Source organism: Bubalus kerabau, chromosome 4, assembly GCF_029407905.1.
Source record: "Bubalus kerabau isolate K-KA32 ecotype Philippines breed swamp buffalo chromosome 4, PCC_UOA_SB_1v2, whole genome shotgun sequence".
In the NCBI taxonomy this organism is placed as follows: Eukaryota; Metazoa; Chordata; class Mammalia; order Artiodactyla; family Bovidae; genus Bubalus; species Bubalus kerabau.
The window spans coordinates 106,138,179-106,160,375 of record NC_073627.1 but is presented as its reverse complement, the minus strand read 5'-3'; positions in this window follow the sequence as shown (position 1 = coordinate 106,160,375).

The following is a 22,197-nucleotide window of genomic DNA, read 5'->3' as shown; positions in this document are numbered from 1 at the left end:
GGGAGAGGGATTTGAATGCCAGAAGGTACCCAAACTAATAAATATCCTATGTAAGTTCTAGAAACTTTCAGAGTTTTTTTCTCACCTGTTAAATGGGGGATAATAGTTCATGTCCTCATTATCTCATCTTACTTAGAAAGAAGACCTAAAATTACTCTGAAAATCTGAAAGTTCTGCATAAAACACATAAGACTTGATTCACAAGAGCAAACCAAGAAGGCTGAGCCAAAAACGTACTGCATTATATTTTATGGTAAACCCTTCAGAGGACTAACCCCATTTCTAGAAACCAGGCTGGGTTGTGGCCAAATTGGTCAAACACACTGACTGGAAAAGAACTGTGAAAACCAGCAAGGAAATTAAAAAAAAAAAACAAAAACCTTTCATTCTATCTGTTCTTCTTGAGCAGAGAACAACGAAGCCACAGGCCGGTGAGCTTTGGCAACTCTGCCACAAACCAAACCACAGAAGCATGTAGCCCTCCGACGCACACGATTATGGTCGAGGTTGCTTTGTAAGTTGGAACCTGCTCTAACATTCATTTCAAAAAAAGCTTTTAGGGCTTTTGCTTGTTTTGTTCTCCCTTTCAACAAGAAAATCAGGGAACAACAAAATTCCACAAATTCTTTCATATAAATTATTGACCAGCTTTTAGGGTAACCTTTGTTATGCTAGAGTTATCTGGTACAAACGCACTTCCTGGAAACAAAACAGAAAAAAATTGAGTCCCTAGAGTCACAACTTTAGTGCAGGCACGATCTGTGGTCATCTAGGTGGCAGGAGGCTGGAAGCTTCTCCTCCCACACCTTTCTATTAGAGGAAAAATGATAACATCGATTCAATACCTCTCAAATGAGACCAAGATTTCCTTGTGTTTTAAGTATTTTTTGATTGTTTCACTTTTCTTTCATTTTCTCTTCACTCAGTTTATTCGCCTGTCTTAGGTAAATCTGCCAATCTGGCTGAGTGAAAGAATTAACACCAAAGCAAGGTCATTACCCTATTTAGAAGGAATGCACTGAGGGAGAATGTAAAAGACTGGGAGTTTATGAGGCTTATGTTTTCCAGATTGTATCATAGCAGAGATACAAAAATTTTCCAATAAATAACATCCCTCATTGAACAAATAGGTACAGTTTCAGCACAGAATAAGGTAACAACCTTTCAATGATGACTAGTTTTATCATGAGAAAAATAGACATGCATTTCAGCATGGTGGGTTAGGTAGCATTTAAAAGCACATATGAGAATGAAAAATTGCTTATAACCCTACTACCCAGATAACCATGTAATATTGTGATATACATCTCTTCCATGGTATTTACTCTTTTCTGTTTCAAATTATGTTCATTTACCCTATCCAACATGTCTCACCAGAAGTTTCAAAATATGCCTAAGTAAAATTTGGAGTCTCAAATGTGAACACATTAATTCATCCCGTTATAAAATCTAGAGTTCCAAAAGTGAAGTCTCCAATCTAGTTTACTTACATTAATAACAAGTCAATCAAACTCTAGTATTTCCCCTCATCAATTTCTCATTTGCCTCGTTTCAGGTAGTGAGTTCTCATTTAGGGCCCCAAAATATACCAGACTGTGTCCTTGTTCGTTTTCCACTGTAAAGGGCAAAGTTATGCCAGCAACACCCAATTTCCGAAGCCCCTGGATTCACGTGTTCAGAAAATACAGGTTAATTCTCAATCACTCCAGCAATTAACCTAAATAAAATGACCTCCCACGTGTGGTCAGTCTGGACCACAGCAGACACGATCGCCACCTAGGGGGAAGGGAGGTCAGTTGTTCCGAATATCTCCCCCAATATACTGTTTGCCTTGTAATCTGGCTTATATTGTTTTTGGAAGCATACTTTGGTTGGAGATTTTTTAGCTATAGACATGTTGCTCTTATTCCATTGCTTAAGGTATTTCAAATTTAATTTTTAGGCAAGTTAGAAAACACTTACCTCAGAGCTGTTTCTAGTCATATTCCAGCCCAGATGTTTCCAACTATGCCATTCAGTGCTCTCATCACCATCAATATAGGGACCCAATTCTCTCCCACCCCAACCCCAGACACAATTTCTGGGCTGGAAATATCTTTGATGTTGAATGGAGGGGGATATTCATACCAAGTAGCATGACAAGGACCAAGTCTAGTCTCAAGACACGGATGGGCACAACGTCTGATCATCAGGCAACTGGTGAAGCCCAGTGGGGACCAACTTCCCACCTGGACCTGCTGGTGAATTTACTGTCCTGGGCCCACATTCAGGTGATAGGATACCGTCACTTTTTGGTCCTGAGCAGTTGGCTAGCAAACACAAGCCCTTTGAATAAAGTCCTTCTAAGTGGCCCTTCTCCAAGGCCAACAGCCTCCTTCTATCTTTTTATTTTTTTGGCTACCTCCCCCAGGATGAACTCCTGGATTATGGTTATCTCTCATGTGACTTTCTTATTTTCTCTTTCTTACCGCAGTCCACCATTGCCCAATTCTCACCTCACAGTCAGAGCAACAAAACAGTATTTCACTATCACTAAATCTTAAAACAGAATCACTGGCAACAGAAAAGCCAATTCTTCTGTCCTTTAGAGCTTAATCTTTACCCCTCTGAGAAATATCTGCAGATCATCCTATGGGGAATATTGTCTGCTCCCCTAACTTAAAATGGATTAGAATCTTCTAATGTAAACAAGGGAAAAAAGGAAGAAAAACAACATGGCCTTGCTTCCCTCATTATAGCTGCGTTTATACAGGGTTTGTTCCCAAAGTTAAAATCCAACATTAAAAATCCTTTAAATAAAGTTCAACGTTCAAAAGGGAGGGGATATAGTATACCTATGGCTGATTCATGTTGAGGTTTGACAGAAAACAGCAAATTCTGTAAAGCAAATATCCTTCAGTAAAAAATAAATAAAAATACTTTAAATCACTCCAAGTAGAGTTTACTCAAAATAAACATACTAAAGTTTGAGATTTATTTTGTAAAGTAATGGATAATCTATATGCAGATGTATGGTCATTCAAAGTATTCTATCTTTATTTTTTTTTATTTTTTAACTTTACAATATTGTATTGGTTTTGTCATATATCAACATGAATCCACCACAGGTATACACATGTTCCCCATCCTGAACCCTCCTCCCTCCTCCCTCCCTGTACCATCCTTCTGGGTCATCCCAGTGCACCAGCCCCAAGCATCCAGTATCGTGCATCAAACCTGGACTGGTGACTCGTTTCATATATGATATTATACATGTTTCAATGGCATTCTCCCAAATCTTCCCACCCTCTCCCTCTCCCACAGAGTCCAAAATACTGCTCTATACATCAGTGTTTCTTTTGCTGTCTCGTATACAGGGTTATCGTTACCATCTTTCTAAATTCCATATATATGCATTAGTATACTGTATTGGTGTTTTTCTTTCTGACTTACTTCACTCTGTATAATAGGCTCCAGTTTCATCCACCTCATTAGAACTGATTCAAATGTATTCTTTTTAATGGCTGAGTAATACTCCATTGTGTATATGTACCACAGCTTTCTTATCCATTCATCTGCTGATGGACATCTAGGTTGCTTCCATGTCCTGGCTATTATAAACAGTGCTGCGATGAACATTGGGGTACACATGTCTCTTTCAATTCTGGTTTCCTTAGTGTGTATGCCCAGTAGTGGGATTGCTGGGTCATAAGGCAGTTCTGTTTCCAGTTTTTTAAGGAATCTCCACACTGTTCTCCATAGTGGCTGTACTAGTTTGCATTCCCACCAACAGTGTAAGAGGGTTCCCTTTTCTCCACATCCTCTCCAGCATTTATTGCTTGTAGACTTTTGGATCGCAGCCATTCTGACTGGTGTGAAATGGTACCTCATAGTGGTTTTGATTTGCATTTCCCTGATATTGAGTGATGTTGAGCATCTTTTCATGTGTTTGTTAGCCATCTGTATGTCTTCTTTGGAGAAATGTCTATTTAGTTCTTTGGCCCATTTTTTGATTGGGTCATTTATTTTTCTGGAATTGAGCTGTAGGAGTTGCTTGTATATTTTTGAGATTTGTTGTTTGTCAGTTGCTCCATTTGCTATTATTTTCTCCCTTTCTGAAGGCTGTCTTTTCACCTTGCTTATAGTTTCCTTTGTTGTGCAGAAGCTTTAAGTTTAATTAGGTCCCATTTGTTTATTTTTGCTTTTATTTCCAATATTCTGGGAGGTGGGTCATAGAGGATCCTGCTGTGATGTATGTCAGAGAGTGTTTTGCCTATGTTCTCCTCTAGGAGTTTAATAGTTTCTGGTTTTACGTTTAGATCTTTAATCCATTTTGAGTTTATTTTTGTGTATGGTGTTAGAAAGTGTTCTAGTTTCATTCTTTTACAAGTGGTTGATCAGTTTTCCCAGCACCACTTGTTAAAGAGATTGTCTTTAATCCATTGTATATTCTTGCCTCCTTTGTCAAAGATAAAGTGTCCATAGGTGCATGGATTTATCTCTGGGCTTTCTAATTTGTTCCATTGATTTATATTTCTGTCTTTGTGCCAGTACCATACTGTCTTGATGACTGTGGCTTTGTAGTAGAGCCTGAAGTCAGGCAGGTTGATTCCTCCAGTTCCATTCTTCTTTCTCAAGATTGCTTTGGCTATTCGAGGTTTTTTGTGTTTCCATACAAATTGTGAAATTATTTGTTCTAGCTCTGTGAAGAATACCATTGGTAGCTTGATAGGGATTGCATTAAATCTATAAATTGCTTTGGGTAGTATACTCATTTTCATGATATTGATTCTTCTGATCCATGAACATGGTATATTTCTCCATCTATTAGTGTCCTCTTTGATTTCTTTCACCAGTGTTTTGTAGTTTTCTATATATAGGTCTTTAGTTTCTTTAGGTAGATATATTCCTAAGTATTTTATTCTTTTTGTTGCAATGGTGAATGGAATTGTTTCCTATCACAGTGAAATCCCTAGCCATAAATAGAGGAATGAGTAGAGAATTTTATAGTGTTTCTGCTTTCCTTCAGAATTTGTCCCTCTCCATTTTGATACTAAATCCTATAATTAAATCCATGTTAATAGATGTGTTTCTTACTCTGGAAAGTAAATGAGACAGTGGGGTGACAGTTTACCAGAAGTTAAATTACCAAATAAACAAGTAAATTTTATATCTATCTGGGCTTCCCTGGTGGCTCAGTGGTAAAGAATCTGCCTGCCAGTGCAGGAGACAGGTTTGAGCCCTGGGTAGGGAAGACACCCTGGAGAAAGAAATGGCAACCCATTTCCCAGTTTTCTTGCCTTGGAAATTCCATGGACAGAGAAGCCTGGCCAGCTATGGTCCGTGTGGTTGCAAAGAGTCAGACATGACTTAAGTGACTAAACAACAACAACAATCATCTACTTAACATCTATATATGTATCTCCATAGAGAGATAAGATAGCTAGACAGACTACATTGTAACCCTACTAACAAAATATTTCTGTTAATATATTAGTGTTTTTCTTCTAGATTTTAATACATACGCATTGCATACATTGCAATATACCTCTTGCAGCTAAATATTTTCATACTCCCTAAATATTTCTCAGATTCCTTAACTTTGGAATCTGCATATTCTTTTTTTTTTTTGGACATAAAAATTTTAATTTTTTTGTCATCAAATTATAAAATTTAAAATTCATGCCATTTCTCTTTGTGCAATGTTTTTAAAATGTCTTCACATTTTAAAACAACATTAATATTAATCTATACTTCATTCTATTTGTTATATTATGTGTTTTTCGATTTATAATCCAACTTTCTTCTGGTATCAGACTGTGGTAGAGAGGGCTTGCCAGGTGGCACTAGTGGTAAGGAAACCCCTGCCAGTGGAGGAGACATAAGAGACGTGGGTTTGATCCCTGGGTTGGGGAGATCCCCTAGAGGGGGATATGGCAACCCACTCCAGTATTCTTGCCTGAGAAATCTCATAGACAGAGGAGCCTGGCAGGCTACAGTTCGTTGGTTTGCAAAAAGTTGAACACGACTGAATGACGTGTGGTAGAGAATGAAGCCTTTCCCTCAAAATGTTGGCCAATTCTATCATCATTATTTACTTAATAATCTATTTTTCTTCATTGTTAGAAATGCTCCTCACTTTATAAATTCTTATTCTATTCTTAGAGTTTTACATGCCATGTACCTGCATGTCCACTTCTATAATAGATCACAATGATTTAATTATCAGGGTTTTATAATACATTTTATTAACCAAGGAAATCTGTTTGTTTTTCCTATATAAGTATTTTCCTTTGGATTGTAAGCTTACTAACAAGGACTATGTCACTTAAATACTATTGATCCTGTACATGGGCCCAACACAGTGTTAGGCAATAAAAATCTCTCTTATATGTAAGCTATTTTGATTTTCAAAGCTTCCTTTACACTTTTCATATGAGTTCTTACACATTCCAGTTCCCTTACTAGTATGATCAAGGTTAGTCCAAAATGGCCTAAAGCTTTTTGCCTCAAATACAGGCACATAATAGGTGCTCAGAGAGTTCTTATCTATTGGTCCATATTGCCTCCTGTCTATTCAAGAAGGACAAACTGAAAGAGAATGAGAACCATGATTTATAGTCAGTGACTTAACATTTTGATGAAGTGAAGTATAAGAAAAAGTCTGTCCTAAACCTAAGCAAAATTAGAAACATCCTAAGATTCTGCTAGATTTGTTATCTTGCACAGCAACTGCCCTGACCAAATGTCTTTGTGAGTATCGTGTCTAGGGGAAGCATCACAGAGACAAGGGTGGTGAGTGTAGGGGTCTCCTACGGCTGCTGTAACAAATTACCACCAACTTGGTGGCTTAAAGCGACAAGCATTTATTCTCTATGGTTCTGGACATCAGAAGTCTGAAATCCTTTTCCCTGGGCTGAAACTAAGAGCCACAAGGCCCCCTGAGGCTCTAGAGGAAAATGCACGTTTTTGCTTCTTTTCTTTCTTTAGAGCTACATTTTTTGCATTTATTAGTATCTGGCCTCTTCCTCAGTCTTCAAAGCCAACATTAGAGCATCTTGCTTCCATCATTGTATTGGCTGCTTCTTCTGTAGTTAAATCTCCCTCTGCCTCCCTGTTATAAAGACACTTGTGATTATATTTAGAGCCTGCTCCAGATAATCCAGAATAATCTCCTCATTTTATCATTAATTTAGTCACATCTACATCTTGGACTGCAAGGAGGTGAAACCAGTCAATCCTAAAGGAAATCAACCCTGAATACCCATTGGAAGGACTGATGCTGAAGCTGAAGCTCCAATGCTTTACCCACCTGAAGTGAAGAGCTGACTCATTGGAAGAGACCTTGATGCCATGAAAGAATGAGGGCAGAAGGAAGAGAAGGCAGCAGAAGATGAGATGGTTAGACAGCATCACTGACTCAATGGACATGAGTCTGAACAAACTCAGGGAGATAGTGAAGCACAGGGAAGCCTGAAGCTTGGCATGCTGCAGTTCATAGGGTTGCAAAGAGTTGGACATGATTTAGCAGCTGAACAACAATAAGAACCAAGCCCCTTTGGCCACACAATGTAACCTTCACAGGTTCCAGGGATTGGACCTGGACATCTTGTGGGATGATCATTCAGCCTACCAAAGTGAAAACCCCAAGCCCTCTGAGTCGTGGGTGTCAGTTAATGGGCCAGGAGAATGTATCATTTTCCCAATGAATCAGTTCTATCCTGGAGATGCTTCTTGATTCACTGACAGAAAGGATATGAGCAGGTATGGAGGTTATAGAAAATTGACATAGTCCTTGCCTTCAAGGGGCTCCACAATTTTACTGTTGCTTTTGTTTTTCATTTTTTTGTTGTTATTGTTTAAATGAAGACTATATATCCTTTGAAGTGGAATTCATTTATGGTATTATTTTTTCTTTAGGAGAGGGAAAATTCTTTATTCTCTACTCTTTAGGTTTAGCTGCTAGGGCATGAAAATTAGGTTCAGTTCAGTCATTCAGTCATGTCCAACTCTTTGTGACCCCATGAATTGCAGCATGCCAGGCCTCCCTGTCCATCACCAACTCCTGGAGTTCACTCAAACTCACATCCATCGAGTCGGTGATGCCATCCAGCCATCTCATACTCTGTCATCCCCTTCTCCTCCTGCCCCCAATCTCTCCCAGCATCAGAGTCTTTTTCAATGAGTCAACTCTTCACATGAGGTAGCCAAAGTACTGGAGTTTCAGCTTTAGCATCATTCCTTCCAAAGAAATCCCAGGGCTGATCTCCTTCAGAATGGACTGGTTGGATCTCCTTGCAGTCCAAGGGACTCTCAAGAGTCTTCTCCAACACCACAGTTCAAAAGCATCAATTCTACGGCACTCAGCTTTCTTCACAGTCCAACTCTCACATCCATACATGACCACAGGAAAAACCATAGCCTTGACTAGACAGACCTTTGTTGGCAAAGTAATGTCTCTGCTTTTCAATATGTAAATTAAGTTAGTGAAAGACAAATTAACAGTAGAAAAGTTCTGTTTTATATGCACATGGGGGAGCCTCACAGAAAAGAAGTGAAAACATCCCTAAAACAGGCACCGGAGCTTATATTCTTTAACAAAGAATGAAGAATTTTGGACCAATGACAAAAGAAAAGAGATCTGAGCTTCTAAAACAGGAAATTTGGGAAAGGTAAGTGTGTGGGGAAAACCAATGAAGAATAAGGGATATTTTAGTAAAGTTTGTCTGGGCAGACCCATTTGAGTGCTGACATTGTGTCTCCAGTAATAAGGGCTGTTTTGCTGGTGCTGGGGGTGGGGAGAGGAGGCAATCTTCACTAAGAGAAATTTATGCTCTGCTTTTCTGCAAATAGGAGTAGGACAAGACTCCTTCTCCATTTGCAGCTTCTTAACTGCCTTTTTTTTTTTTTTAGTCACTCAGTCGTGTCTGACTCTTTGTGACCCCATGGACTGTAGCCCACCAGGCTCCTCTGTCCATGGGATTATCCAGGCAAGAATACTGGAGTGGGTTGCCATTTCCTCCTAACTGCCTTTAGCTCAAAATAATCCTGATGTTGAAGTGGCATCTTTTAGGGTGGTACATTCTGAGTCCCATCATTGAATATGTTTCTAAGTCCTCCAGCTGTGAGAACTTTCTCTTCCTGTTCTTATCTATCTGAATCCTGTTCTCCTCTAACTTCCATTCTCATTGCCAGAGAATGATCACACACACTCACTCTCTCTCTCTCTCTCTCAACCAATAAATCTGCATATAAAATAACAGATAGTAGTAAGAGTTATTTTTAAAAATTAAAGTAAGGAAGATAGCAACAGAGCTGGGATGGTTACCACCATTTTATGTGGGAGAGTCAGGGAAGACATCTCTGATCAGATTACATTGCAGCAGAGACCAAAAAGAAATCTAAAGGAGAAAATCAGACAGCAAGCTACGGAAAGAGTATTCTAGGCCAGGGAACTAACTTGTGCAAAGCCCCTGGTGCTTTGTGTGTTTAAGAAATAGCAAAGGGGCCAAGTGTGACTTCACTCTTCCTAACACTCCACAACTACTCCTCCTCCTTCTGGGTTCCCTACTCTTCCCTACTTGTTTCATCCCACTCAACCCTTTACATACCACTATAATTGTCTTTTCTGAGTGAATTCCTGCTTATTGCCTATTGTGCATAAGTAACATTCTAACCACAACAACAGGCAAACTGAAGCAAGAAGAGCTTGAACATACAGCTCTTCTTCATACAGCCAATAACTGGTGTAGGTGGGATTTGAAACCAGGCAGTTTGGTTCTAAAGTCTGACCTCATGTATTCAGTTCAGTTCAGTCACTCAGTCGTGTCCAACTCTTTGCAACCCCATGAATCACAGCATGCCAGGCCTCCCTGTCCATCACCAACTCCCGGAGTTCACTCAGACTCACATCCATCGAGTCAGTGATGCCATCCAGCCATCTCATCCTCTGTCATCCCCTTCTCCTCTTGCCCCCAATTCCTCCCAGCATCAGAGTCTTTTCCAATGAGTCAACTCTTTGCATGAGGTGGCCAAAGTACTGGAGTTTCAGCTTTAGCATCATTCCTTCCAAAGAAATCCCAGGGCTGATCTCCTTCAGAATGGACTGGTTGGATCTCCTTGCAGTCCAAGGGACTCTCAAGAGTCTTCTCCAACACCACAGTTCAAAAGCATCAATTCTTTGGCGCTCAGCCTTCTTCACAGTCCAACTGTCACATCCATACATGACCACAGGAAAAACCATAGCCTTGACTAGATGAACCTTTGTTGACAAAGTAATGTCTCTGCTTTTGAATATGCTATCTAGGTTGGTCATAACTTTTCTTCCAAGAAGTAAGCGTCTTTTAATTTCATGGCTGCAGTGATTTTGGAGCCCAGAAAAATAAAATCTGACACTGTTTCCACTGTTTCCCCATCTATTTGCTGCCTACCATTTCCACAGATATCAAACCTTTGTCTTTCCCTAGAATGCTCTCCTTCACCCACAGAGCTATCCTTAAGACTCAAATTTTCTTATTCCTCTTGATCACTCCCACAAGATTTTCTTCCAGCTCCCTGCTTCACAACATTGAACCCTGTGTGACATTTGTTGTTGTTGTGGTTTAGTTATGTACAACTGGTGCAACCCCATGGACTGAAGCCCACTAGTCTCCTCTCTTCATGGGATTTCCCAGATCAGAATACTCAAGTGGGTTGCCATTTCCTTCTCCAGGAGGTCTTCCTGACTCAGGGATCAAACTAACATCTCCTGGATTGGCAGGCAGATTCTTTACTACTGAGCCACCAGGAAAGCCCCATCCATGATATTTAGGTTGTCATAATCTTATCTCTACCAAAGGGACCACAAGTTCTCTGACATCAGGGCCATGTCCTGGGTCATTACTTTCTGAAGGGGTGGGCACACAAAGTGCTCAGAAAAAATTGTATACAAATGATTACTTTTCATCAATTCAGAGATTCACTTTTCCATCACACTGAACATCTCTGACACTAGTCACACAATTGATGGTTTGTCAGGGTTAACTGCCAGGCTTCTTTTCCTTCTTAGAAGCCTCATAGATTTGATGAAATACAGTAATTAAAAATCTTGACCTTGCCCCTTCCTTTGGTGACCTGGTATTATCTGAATTACTCAGCATGGTGGAATGAAGAGGAAGCGATCTTGCTCTTTCCTGACCACACAGGAGTTGTACCAGAAAGCTCTTTGCTGCTATGCAACTTAGTTGCTGTCAAATTCTTCCTACTAAGCTATTTGTGGGACATCTGAAATGAAGGGAAATGTTTAATATGTAGAAAATAGTGGGCAAAAGACTCAGGACCTTGGTTATTCAAGGCCTGGATACAGACAACAAAAACGAGGAGTCCTCCACTCAACAGAAAGTTTTTGAAGTTCACAGATACCATCTTCCACAATTTATTTTCTCTACTGAGAAAAGAAACACATGCAGGAAACATCTTAAAACCAAGTAAATAAAACAGAGATGCCCACAATTTCCTGCAAGTCTGATTAAAAATAGTAACTCTGCAATCATGAATGCGGCTCATCTGGCAGCTGCAGGGCCATATACCTTGGGAAGCTGAAATCACTGGCAGCTGCCTAAGAACAGGGCAAGTGTGGCAGGTGTTCATACACACTGTCATGGAGGGTGGGCAAAGGGAGGTGAGATTTCAGACACTTGTTTTAACTAATATATACAAATGACTTCTTAATAATAAAACATAGGCACCCAAGAATTATTTGATTTCTCATTTCCACCTCCACCTGTCCTCTAATGTCACCCTATCCATGCTCTCCAAAGTGAAATTCTAATTCCTTGCACCTCTTTTAGACTGAATTCCCCAAAAATGGGCGCTGTAGAGAAACATCAGAGTTTTACTCTCCCCTCCTTCACCATACCAAAAATATCATGAACCAATGCAGCCCTGAGCTCTGTTACGAATATTTATGGGTTTTTTTTTTTTTTCTGCCTGAATTACAGGCACTCTGGATTGGATCTTCAAAGCAATATACAGGGTTTAAGCTGAGCGATTCTCATGAAGTCTGTGGGAGGCACACAGCAAGAATCCTGTAATATCTCAGAGGATTTATTCCTTTTTAAGTTCTTTTATAAGAAGCCTTTGCTAAGGGATTTACAAGAACTCAAGATTATTTAGTGATAATAGAATGAGAAACGTTGCTGGAAGTGTAAAAGGCAGCCACATTCCCACCAAAAGAATTCCTGATAAATAATGTCATTATGATACAAAAAATACAAAACAAACTTAATCATTAGCTTCTAATTTAAAGGATCTGTCAAATTTGCTTCTCCTCACTACCTTAGCTATTTTCTGTTCAGTGGGGTTCCATCAAATGTAAACAAAGAGTAGGTGAAAGAGAATGATTAATTGCTAACCTGGCGAGACCAGCCTGGACCCGTGGATTGGTGGTGGGAATTGGCTGTTGCATCTTTCATTTCCCCTATGCCCCTACACTTACCCATTAAATCCCAGATGGACCTCCTAATCAATGGAAGTGGCCAGTGGAAGTCAAATAGTGCCTTATTGAGGGATTCCCAGGTAAGATTCTCCTAACAAAGCAAGGACTAAAAATAAAACATCCAGATAGAAACAGAACACTGTCTTTGCATGAATATTGTCATTAAAAAAAAAACAAAAAACAAAACTCGGTTGCATGCCAAAATTTTAAGATAAAGATTTACAGTCAAATAAACATTTCTAAGAATTTTTAAAGAGGGCATGTATATACACAACTTTATATATGAACCCACATAATGTCTCAATTACCCAGAAAGTTTAGGACCCAAATCAAGTAAATTGTGCAATTAATTAAATGATGACCAAAATTTTTGTCATCTAAATTTTTTTAAAACCTCACTGGAGAGTGTTTATAAATGCATCACTCCTCTTTCCTGTCTTATTCAGGACAGTCGTAAAATGACCACAGTTGACTCTTTTGATAATTGGGGATTTTATAGTTACTCATGTTATTTTTTGACCATCAGTTCTATTTCTACAGAATTAGAGATTTGGAAGGCAGATTGAGTCTAAGGAAAGTCCTGGAAATTATTTTAAGATCCTTGATATGAGTTCTTAAAGCATCACTTTCCTCCCCCACTTCCAAAAATAGAAAGAGGAAAATTCCAGTTAATTGGAGGTACTAGTTGAATGCTTACAATTTCACACTCTTCCACTCATCCGATTCTTGCCCACACAAAACTATAATTGAAAGTTTTACTTCAGGATATTCAAGTAGACTATATCCCTTGAGTCATGAAAAGGGTTCATTAGAAATGAAATCTCTTAAATTTATCTTTTAGGTAATTTTTAACTATGAGAATTGGTGAAATGCTTTCATTTTTCACCACTGAAGTGAATGCTGAATGAAGATCCTCTGCTGATTCACATTTTGCAAGGACTGGGATGTTTGTTTGTGGAAACGAGAAAGGGCGGCTGGTTCGCTGACAGTTTAGGTGAGAACAAGGCATGTTGAGCCATCTGTTTTGCTACCTCACCACAAGAAAAAAGGGACACTCTCCTCGGAGAACATGTGCTACTAGATACATCCTTCCAGGTGCTCAGTGGTAAAGAATCCACCTGTCAATGCACGAGACGCAAGAGACATGGGTTTGATCCTTGAGTCAGGAAGACCCCCTGAAGGTGGAAATGGCAACCCACTCCAGTATTCTTGCCTGGAAAATTCCATGGAGAGAAGAGCCTGGTGGACTACAGTCCACGGAGTTGCAAAGAGTCTGATGTGACTGAGCACGTAAAGATGAATACTTTTTCTTTTTGTTTGTTTGCCATGCCATGAGGCGTCTGGGATCTTAGTTCCCCAACCAGGGATCAAACCTGTGCCCCCAGCATTGAAAGTGTGGAGTCTTAACCACTAGACTGCCAGGGAAGTTTCAAATACCTTTTGAGGAGCTCCACATGGAGCTAGCCTGTGGACTTCAATGAGTTCTTGGACAATCAGGTATTACTCACTTCCAAAGCCAGTTCACTCAGACCTGTATACAAAAGGGCTTCTTCTGGGAAATAGCAACCTCATGCATGCAGAGGAAGATTTCAAGGACCTGTGTTTCTGAAGTAGTTATCTTCAAGCCAGTCAACGTGTAGGAGAAAATATATGTTACATTCCATTCTAGAAACTTCCATCTAAAGCCACCACTCTGCATTCCCTGTCACTCCTCCACAATCTGGTCTTGCCAAAGAAAGCTTAGTCTGTAGAGGTGAGAAATAAGGGAGAAAAGGGGAGATAAATAAGGTACTCTCTTATTCCTACTTTGCCTTTCTACTTAGAGTCCAGGAGAGGTACACCTTGTCCCATATGGTTTCATTCTTCTGTATGACTCCAGCTTCACTGAAGATAGGAGAAGCACATATAAACTTCATTCCCCTTCTCTATTGTGGTGGCGGTGATGTAAAATCACCCTTGGGATCCAGAAATGTTTGGAATTCAAATGGAGTTGTTTTCAGAGAGAAAGCGCAGGAAAAAAGGTATAAGAATGTAAGCAGATCTTGTGAAATCATTCATATTTATACGGAACTTTCTGTTTTCAAAGTGCTTGGGGGTGCAGATGTTTGAAGAGTGAGAAGCCAAAGGGGTGGGCTTTGCCACTGATCAATTAGTTATCACTTTTTGTCTCCAGATCAGCTTCATTGCCTGCTCTGTGTGAATGGAGCTTGTTCTTTTAAGCATTTTTCCTGTGCTAGCTGGCACAATGTTTCTGGTTTGTATGGAGTTTTTGTTTTTTTTTTTCCATTTTTGAAGACCGAGATAAAATTGATGTAACATAAAATCCACCATTTTAAAGGCATACAATTATGTGGATTTTCAGTATATTCTGAAAATATACAGGCTTCCCTGGTGGCTCAGAGGGTAAAGTGTCTGCCTGCAATGCAGGAGACCTGGGTTTGATCCCTGGGTCAGGAAGATCCCCTGGAGAAGGAAATAGCAACCCATCCCAGTACTCTTGCCTGGAAATCCCATGGACAGAGAAGCCTGGTAGAATACAGTCCATGGGGTCGCAAAGAGTCAGACACGACTGAGCGACTTCACTTTCACTTTCATGAGACATTGTTGTTTAGTCACTAAGTCATGCCCAACTCTGCTACTCCATGAACTGCAGCATGCCAGGCTTCTCTGTCCAATGCTATCTCCCTGAGTATGCTCAAACTCACATCCATTGAGTCAGTGATGCCATCCAACCCTCTTATCCTCTGTTGTCCCTTTCTCCTCTTGCCCTCAATCTTTCCCAGCATCACGGTCTTTTCCAATGAGTCAGCTCTTTTCATCAGGAGGCCAAAGTATTGGAGCTTCAGTTTCAGCATCAGTCCTTCTAATGACTATTCAGGATTGATCTCCTTTAGGATTGAGACATTAATACTATATAAACAAAATCACTGCAGATGGTGACTGTAGAAGCTCTGACCAACCTAGACAGCATATTCAAAAGCAGAGACATTACTTTACCAACAAAGGTCCGTCTAGTCAAAGCTATGGTGTTTCCAGTAGTCATGTATGAATGTGAGGGTTGGACCATAAGGAATGCCAAAGAATTGATGTTTTTGAACTGTGGTGCTGGAGAAGACTCTTGAGAGTCCTTTGGGCTGCAAGGAGATCCAACCCGTCAACCCTAAAGGAAATCAGTCCTGAATATTCATTGGAAGGACTGATGTTGACGCTGAAACTCCAATCCTTTGGCCACCTGATGGGAAGAACCAACTCATTGGAAAAGAGCCTGATGCTGGGAAAGATTGAAGGTGGGAGGAGAAGGGGATGACAGAGGATGAGAAGGTTGGATGGCATCACCGACGTAATGGACATGAGTTTGAGTAGTCTCCGGGAGTTGGTGGTGGACAGGGAAGCCTGGAGTGCTGCAGTCAATGGGGTCACAAAGAGTGGGACATGACTGAGTGACTGAACTGAACTGAACTCCATAACATTTCCATCACCCCCAAAAGAATCCCTGTAAATGTTGCAATTTTAGTTACCTCTCATTCCTCCATTGCTTGACAACCACTAGTCTTTTGTCTGTCTCTATAGATTTGCCTTTGCTGTGTCTGGTTTCTTTCATTTAATGTGGTGTTTTCAAGTTTCATCCATGCTATAGCATGTGTCAGTATTTCATTCCCCCATCCTTTTTCTGACTGAATAACATTTCGTTTTGTGGATATTTTATCTACATTTTCGTTTACTCAGTTGATATTTGGGTTGTGTCCACGTCTTAGCTATTATGCATTTTGCTGCTATGAATATTCATATTCAAGTTTCTGTGTGAATATGTGTTTTCAATTCTCTTAAATATATGCTGAGGAGTAAACTTTCTGGGTCATATAGCAACTCTATGTTGAGCTTTTTGAGGACCTGCCAGACTGTTTTCCGCAATAGTTACACTATTTCTATTCCCACTAGTAATTTATGAGAGTTCCAATTGCTTCACATCCTAACACACACCTGTTATTCTCTGTGTTTTTATCTTAGCCATCCTAGTGGGTATGAAGTGATATCTCATTGTGGTTTGATTTGTATTTCCCTGGTGACTAATCATGTTTGCATGGTTTTAGTTTTGTATTTTGAACCATCTTTAGGCTTACAGAAAATGTTCAAAAATACTATTGGGGTCAAATTCTGAACTCTATATTCTATACCATTCTTGTATTTGTCTCCTCATGTGTCATAGCATCCTATTTTGATTGTGGGAACTTTACATATGTTTTAACGTCTAGTAGTGCTTACTTTGGCCCCCTCATGCGAAGAGTTGACTCACTGGAAAAGACTCTGATGCTGGGAGGGATTGGGGGCAGGAGGAGCAGGGGACGACAGAGGATGAGATAGCTGGATGGCATCACTGACTCTATGGACGTGAGTCTGGGTGAACTCCGGGAGTTGGTGATGGACAGGGAGGCCTGGCGTGCTGCGATTCATGGGGTCGCAAAGAGTCGGACACGACTGAGCTACTGAACTGAACTGAACTGAGTGCTAATTCTCTCTTCTAGGTATTCTTCAATATTTCCTGGTGATCATTGCATGTTTGTTTTTCCATGTGAACTTTAGTATTGACTTGTCTATAAAATAACATCTTGGCACTTTTATTGGAGTTGCATAGATTTTATAAATTAATTTCAGGGGAACTGACAAACTTCTTAATGTTTTCATCCTATGCAAGAACAGGAAATGAATTTCTAATTGTTCAGCTCTGCTTTTGGTCTTTCAGGAGTGTTTCCAAATTGTCCTCATACAGACAGGTTTTGCTCATTTCTGGTTAAGTATTTAATCTTTTAAAATTTTTATTTTATTTTTTATTGGTGCATAGGTACTTTACACTGTTGTGTCAGTTTCTACTGTACAACAAAGTGAATCAGTCAGACATATACACATATCCCTCTTTTTTGGATTTCCTTCCCATTTAAGTTACTACAAAGCACCAAGTAGAGTTCCCTGTGCTATACAGCAGGTTCTCTTTAGTTACCTATTTTATACATAGTAGTGTATGTCAATCCCAGACTGCCAAAAGGGAACCCCCTTGCACTGTTGGTGGGAATGTAAATTGATACAACCACTGTGGAGAACAGTATGGAGATTACTTAAAAACTAGGACTATAACTATCATGAAAAGTGAAAAGTGTTAGTCACTCCGTTGAGTCCAGCTCTTTGTGACCCCGTGGACTGTAGCCTGCCGGGCTCCTCTGTCCACAGAATTCTCCAGGCAAGAATACTGGAGTGGGTAGCCAGTCCCATCTCCAGGGGATCTTCTCAACCCAGGGATTAAACCTGGGTCTCCTGCATTGCAGGCAGATTCTTTACCATCTGAGCCACCGGGGAAGTCCTAGAACTACTTTATGACCCAGTAATTCCACTACTGGGCATATACCCTGAGAAAACCATAATTTGAACAGACACATGTACCCAAATGTTCATTGCATTTACAAAACCCAGGACATGGAAGCAGCCTCGATGTCCATTAACGGATGGATACAGAAGTTGTGATACATATATACAATGGAATATTAGCCATAAAAGGAACAAATTTGAGTCAGTTCTAATGAGGTGGATGAACCTAGAACCTGTTATACAGAGTGAAGTAAGTCAGAAAGAGGAAAACAAATACCGTATATTAATCCATATATATGGAATCTATAAAAAAAAATGGTATTCATGAACCTATTTGCAGGGTAGGAATAGAGATGCCAACATAGAGAACAGACTTGTGGGCACAGCGGGGGAAGGAGAGAGTGGGACCAACTGAGACAATAGCATTGAAACATACATTACCGTATGTAAACGAGATGGCTAGTGGAAAGTTACTGTTTAACAGGAAGCTTAACCTGGTACTTTGTGACAATCTAGAGGGACTGGGGATTGGAAGCAGGTTAAGAGGGAGGGGACATATGTATACTTATGGCTGATTCACACTGTTGTATGGCAGAAAACAACACAACATTGTAAAGCAATTATTCTCCAATTAAAAATTAAAAAGTACATATGTATATAAAAAATAAAGTCAACAAATAACAAGCAGGTAAAAAAAAACCCAGTGTCCCAATATTTCCTACTCGCCACCCCTACATTCCTTCCCCCTTGGTATCTATACGTTTGTTCCCTATGTCTGTATTTCTGCTTTGCCAAAGCATTTAATCTTGTTGGCTGCTGTTGTAAATGGGATGTTCATTGCCATTAGGTCCTCTGGTGTTTTTTCATATGTGAAGGCTATTTATTTTGTTTGTTAATTTTATATCCTGATACTTCACTGAATTACTACTCTGGTTTTATCATTGATTCTCTGGATTTTTCAGAGTACTGTCATATCATCTTCAAACAGGGGTAGTTTTACCTGTCCTTTTCCATTTGTATACCTCTAATTAGTCTCTCTTGTCTAACTGCATTGGCTAACACATTCCATACAATGTTTAATTCTTGCCTTGTTCCTGATCTTAATGAAATACCTATAGTGTTTCCCCATTAAATAGAATATTAGCTTTAGGACAAAGATAAACATTTTTTATCATTTTGAGAAGATATCCCTCAATTCCTATTTCCTTGAGTGTTTTTTTTTTTATGAATAGGTAATGAATTTAGTCAAAAATTTTCTCAGCATCTGCAGAAATAGTACATTCCTTGAGTATATCCTACCTGGTCATATTGTATTATTATATTTAATGTGGCATTGTAATATGTTTGCTAATATTATTGTTGCTATTAAAATTTACATACCTCTATAAAGACTCCATTTAATAAATTTACTTCAATCCCAGCTGGATTAGGAATTTTTGTTCAGAATTTTTGCATTCATTCATATTCATGAGTGATATTCATTTACAGTTTTCTTTCTTTGTATAATCTTTAGTTTATGCATAATTTTATACTTGCTTCATAAAAGAAATTAGGAATTGCTTTTTTCCTTAATACTCTAGAATAATTTTTAAAACATTGGGAAAATCTGGTCTTTGAACATTTGGTAGAAATCACTTATGAATCCAGTTGGGTATGATAACATTTTTTAGTGTGGGTTAGTTTCTTATTAACACTATTTCTTTGTAGAAATTGGTATGCTTAAACTTTTTAACTCTGATGGCATCAAATTTGGTAATTTGAATTTCCCTAAGAAATTATCCATTTTATCTAGGTTTTCAAATGTACTTGCATAGTGATCCCAAAAGTAGTTTTTTATGTGTCTTTAATTTCTTCTGCTTCAGTGATTATAACCCCCTCATCATTTTAATTTGTATATTTGTGATTACTCTTTCTTTTCTTGATCAGGCTAGCTTGTGGTTTGTCTGTTACTTTTTTTAACCTACAATTTTGTTAATTAGATCTGCAGTTTTCCTTATCCTTGGGCATTCTACCTCAGCCCTGGGGTATGTCACTATTCCTTATATCCTTTTTTCCTATATTTTTAGAGTTTTCCTTACTTGTTACTAACCAATTCCTAATTACCTCAATCACTTTTTATAGATAATAATTCTTTATATTAAACCTTTCCCATTCAAATTATCGTGTGGTTCCGTGTCTTGACTAGATCCTGACTGGGACATTTGTCGTCTCTTGGATTTGTTTTCTTTTTTTCCACCCATTCAGTGGCCAGTTTCCTCCAGCCTTTTTAAGTCTAGATAAACACAATATTCTTATAATATCTTTTTGATCTCCAAGTCTCTAGTTCAGACTCCTCTAACCTATCTTTCATGATAACATCAGACAACTAGAAAATGCTACTATTCATGCCAAATCCCCAATTTAAAAGCCCTCGATGGGGACACTGCCCTAAATGTGAAGTCTAGACTCCTCAGCATGGAACACAAGACCCTCTATGCTCTGGCTCCTTCTTAACTCTTGTTAACCGAATCTCTTGAGTTGCTCCTTTCTGTCTCTTTCCTTTGGCACTTTAGGCATAATAGACAATTTGAAGTTCCTTGAAAAACTGGAGTATTTCTTTCCTCTTTCAACCATTGTTAAATTGCTCTCTTTGCATGGAATTCTGTTTCTGATTCTTGTCTATTTGGTGAACACAACTACTCATTCCTCAAGACAGTTCCAGGATTCATTTATTTAGGTCTATCTTCATCTCCTAGAGTGGAAAATTTCCTCAAAGAAAAGAATCATGTCTTACTTGTCTTAAATTTCCAAATTCTCCCCCAAAGTAGGTACTAGATACATATGCGCTAATGTTGAATGAATAGATGAATTTCTATAAATGTAAATAGTTTTGGTATAATGCTATGGGGTTAGGGCACTTTCAGATGTCTAAGAATTGCTAAGGACACATCAAGGCATTGTTATTTCAAGGAATTTTCTACTTTCCAGGAAGTGACCTGATGAGGGTGCAGAGTTTCAAGTCCTGAGGCCAATTCCTGGCTCCTCTACATTATTAGTTGGGTGTTCTTCTGTAAGCCATTCTGAGGATGATACTTAAATGTCACAATTACCCAGAGAACTCAGGATGCCAACTGCAAACAGAGAGTACACTCCACTTGGATTTTGAAGAAAATTAATTCCTGGAGTCTTTGTACAGGTATGGAAGGATTAAAGAAACCAACAGGTGGGTATTGGGGCATTTAGAAACTAGCAACAGTGAGAAGTCATTACCATGTAGTTCCTAAAGGGACAAGTGAAGAAACAATGTTCCTGGAGCCTGATATGAAGTAGAGCTGTAAAGAGAGACTTCCTGAGAGGAGGTGTATACTTAGAGATGCAGTTACTGCCAGGACGAACCACAGCACAACAGGACAGCACAGGAGAAATAACCTGACTTCTTTCTCAGTCTGCCCTCCAATCTCTTGCTAGTGCTTCCCCTTGGCTCCTCTACTTGACCAGGAGTCACTGGTGAGGATGCCTGGGCGACATGGTCTGGAGAGCCAGCCCCGTCCTCCTCTAGCATACAGCAGGGTGGAGAAGGGCAGGCATCACACGGGGGGAGTGCAAGCAAAGAATCGCCAGCAACTCACCTAATTTACATTTGTAGGGAGTAAAATACATATGAAAATAACATATCAGTTATAAATTTTACGCAAAAAGGGAGTGTTTCCTAAATTCAACACCATCAGACATATCAAATAATCAAGTTTATTTTCTTCTAGAAGGAATGTCTGGGATAGGTACCAGAATAATCTGAATTCTGTGGTTCTGTGGTTAGATAGCTCTCTTGGTTAGAGCATGGTGATGATGAGGCCAAATTAAGAGATTTGGTCACATGAGCAGCACTGTTACGGGACACAGACTACAGTCTAGGCTTCAGCTTGGCATCCAGCCATTATTTCATCCTGAGCACATCAATAACCATTGCTTTTCAATTAATTTGCAGAAGTGTTTGTCCTACTGTAGTTATATATTAGAGGTGAGATAATCAGGCATTAGAAATAGACTTTATGTGGTGTTTCTAAAAGCCAGTCCTAGTAATTATCCAAATATCATCCAACCACCCTATTCTATACTTCACATAATAAATGCAAAAAGCATTGCCTTATAGCAAGTGTCAGTTTGTGATTCCAGGGTATCATCTGAAGAACACTCCAAGGAGCTGCTCCTCCAAAGATTTACCCTGTACACTGATCCTGCAAACCAAAGTGAGAACATCCAGTTCTCACACTAGCGATCCTGCTCTTGGTTATCTACAATTACTTGGGAAGTTCCATCCTAAAATATTCACAAGGTACTTAGGAATGGTGACATTTACATGTAGTCCTATAATTTCATTTATCAGATCACCTAGAAGACTTGTTCAT